This window comes from Ovis canadensis, chromosome 11 (assembly GCF_042477335.2).
Source record: "Ovis canadensis isolate MfBH-ARS-UI-01 breed Bighorn chromosome 11, ARS-UI_OviCan_v2, whole genome shotgun sequence".
Classification (NCBI taxonomy): domain Eukaryota; kingdom Metazoa; phylum Chordata; class Mammalia; order Artiodactyla; family Bovidae; genus Ovis; species Ovis canadensis.
In genome coordinates this window covers 30,627,233-30,630,701 of record NC_091255.1, presented here as the reverse complement: position 1 = coordinate 30,630,701, position 3,469 = coordinate 30,627,233, and positions in this window count along the sequence as shown.

The window sequence follows — 3,469 nt, the reverse complement described above, 5'->3', positions numbered from 1 at the left end:
GTTGCTGAGTCGTGTCCGACTCTTTTCGACCCCAGGGACTGTAGCCCACCAGGCTCCTCTGTCCCTGGGACTCTCCAGGGAGGAATACTGGAGTGGGTTGCCACGTTCTCCTCCAGGGGATCTTCTCAACCCAGGGATCGAACCCAGGTCTCCTGCATTTCAGGCGGATTCTTTACTGTTTGAGCTACAGGGAACTTGGAGAGGACCATTTCCATAGCTGTTCCTTCCTCGGAATTGAAGGAGAGAATGCAGGTTGAGGAGAGACGAGGCTGCAGCAGGGTCTGGCCTCCCAGCCTTGCTTGCACCTCTGTGACTGCAGGCCCGGAGAGTGGTTTGGCTAGCTGGGGACTTCATATCCTTTAATGTCAAAGGCGATCTGGTTTGGGGGCCTGGGCCCTAACCATGCCTCCTCCTGTATCCCACTTCTAGCCCTGTGTGGTTGGCTTGCTTGTGTGAGGCAGGCGCACCCAGGAATCAGACGTGAGGCTGGCTGCACCCTGCCCTTCAGGCTGGGGGACAGAGGCTTTTGGGAGGAGGCGTGTGATGGCATGGAAACCCAACAGCTCCTCAGAACCATCCTACCTAAATCTAGCCACACATTTCCTGACTTGGGAAAGTATTCCAGAAGGCCCAGGGGGTGGGACACAGGCTGAACAATGAACCATAATGACTTCTCTTCATGCTTTCACACTAAAGGTATATCCGGGTTTCACACTTCCTTCAGTAGGAGAAATCCCAGCCATAGAGTAGACTCCATATCATACTTTCCTACATCTGAGCCTACTATTTCCTGAAAAATATTCCTTCACACATGCACTGCTGCTGCTGCTGCTAAGTCGCTTCAGTCGTGTCCGACTCTGTGCGACCCCATAGACGGCAGCCCACCAGGCTCCCCCGTCCCTGGGATTCTCCAGGCAAGAACACTGAGTGGGCTGCCATTCCCTTCTCCAGTGCATGAAAGTGAAGTCGCTCAGTCGCGTCGACTCCTTGCAACCCCATGGACTGCAGCCTACCAGGCTCCTCCGTCCATGGGATTTTCCAGGCAAGAGTACTGGAGAGGGGTGCCATTGCCTTCTCCAACACATGCACTGCTTGCTAATAATGAATAGCCAATAATGAAGCTAACAAATAGCCATTTGTCTGCAGAGAACTTCCCCTTGAGCAGCCTGCTTGGAGGAAAGCAGTGGGTGCTCAACAGGGGTTGATGTTGAACAAAGAGGAACTTAGGTTTAGGGCTCACTGAACACAGCTGCTTCAGGGTGAATGGAAGATCCTGAGTTCCAGCCCGTCCTCGGTCCACACAGCAGCATCTGGAGAGAAGCTGCAGGGGCACTGCCACAACCCACAGCCCTCATTTCTGTTATGTTGAGGTCCTGGTCCTGGCAGGCAAGCAGGGGCCTGCCCAGGGAGGGGTGGGGGTTCGCAGTGAAACAATGCCCGCACCCTGGAGGAGATGGACCAGGAACTCACTCGGACCCCTCCCAGAGCTGCCATTCCAAGGCCTCTCCACGTGGACATGCCTGTGCGTGTGTGTAGCTTTCTCCCTCTAGTGACCCTATTGGGTCCAGCAGATTCTACCATGTCTCTATCGCTGCAGAATTCCCTTTGCTGCCCTGCAACAAGGCAGCAGGAGGAGAGAACAGCTTTTTAGTGTCTTTAATTAGGCAACAGGAAAAAACACAGTCTGGCTGAAAATTACCACTTGAAGCTTGGCTAATGCCAAAAACAGCAGAACAGACTCCCTGTGCTCAGATAAGTGGGAGGCACTGATTCCAAGGACACACTTGAGGCTAGGGGAGCAACCAGACCTCCTACCCCATTCCTGGAAGACAAGGTGGTTCTCAGTCACCCTCCGGCTTTTACAGCTACCTGCTATACATACCTGGACTCCCCTGGTGGCTCAGATGGTAAAGGATTCACCTGCAATGGAGGAGACTCGGGTTCAATTCCTGGGTGGGGAAGATTCCCCTGGAGAAGAGAATGGCTACCTACTCCAGTATTCTTGCCTGGATTCCATGGACAGAGGAGCCTGGTGGGCCATGGTCCATTGGGTCACAAAGAATTAGACATGACTGAAGTGACTGGGCATGCATGCCAGTATTCTCACCTGGAGAATTCCATGCACAGAGGAGTCTGGTGGACTACAGTCCATGGGGTCACAGAGTCCACCACAACTGAGTGACTAACACATACATACATACCTATCCCCCAAACATACCTTTCTTTTTTTCTTAAGGAGATCTTTACTGTTGAAGATAGGTTAAAAAAAAAAAAAAAGATCTCAACTCCGTTTAAAAAAAAAAAGGTAGAATCAGATCTGGAAGTCATTGTGCTGACCACAGACTTGTAACCCCAGGGTGGCATTTTTACAGCCACCATCCTGTCCCAAGCTGCAGGGCCCGGTTTCCTTTGCTGTTGGCGGAAGCCCTTGAATATGTCACAGCTGGTGTTTTAACCTGCTTTTAATTAGCGACCAGAATTTTAAGGTATTTTGGAGCTGCTTAGTAGGAATTAAGAAGCCACCCACTTCGTCAATAACCTTTAAGATTGCTAGCATCTTGCACTATAGAGATTCTTCACTGGCGAAGTGACTCTCCCCTGGCTTTCTCCCCCAAAGTTGCCACTGTATAAACCAGACGTACCTTTTTAGTAGAACTTCCCACTGATATTAACCTTCACACCCCCTTCAAGAGGGGAATTCTGGGGGTGTGGGTCCAGTTGACATTAGTGGCAAGTAGTTCAGCTGGCCCTGTATGGGCATAGAAGCATCATAGATGACCTCATTTTTCTGCTTCAATGACTTATGAGGACTCCTCATTGGATTTTGTTCCTTTTGCCTCAGAAAATAAGTAGCTGCTGAGAGAGACCACCTTTCCTCCAAGGCCATCATGGTACAGGGCACAGACAGAAATCCCAACTATCCTCCAAGTGAGGTTGACCTACCTCATCTTGTCTCCACCCTCCCATCTCCCCAGGGAGACACTGGCAGGTCTCCTGGAGCAGCCCCTAGTCCTAGGGGGTTGGACAGAGCCAGGTTTGAGGGTCTCCAACCTCATTCTTCACAGGAGGACCCCTGCGGGACTGACTCCTTGTGTTTCTCCAACTGGCCTTCTCAAGCTTTCTGAGCACGTGTTACCTTGTGGAGGGGGAATGAGCATGAGTCCACAAGGATGCCTGTCATCTGAGACTCCACCCCCTGCCATGGCAAGTCAAACCCCAAGCGATGCTGGCCAGAGCTCCAGCAGGGATCTGCCTCCGGCACTCTCATCCAAACAAGCATCCTGGCTTCTGAAGGATTCAACAGATGACCATGTTAGGGCTTGGTTCTCAAAAATCCTGAAGCACAGCTGCCAAGTACCCAGTGAAAGTCAAGAAGATCTTGTATGTGCCACCCACCCCCTCACTGCCCACCCCATGGAGCACAGTACAAGCCAGAAGATTTTTGTTATGAAGGACAGGAAAGGCCAAA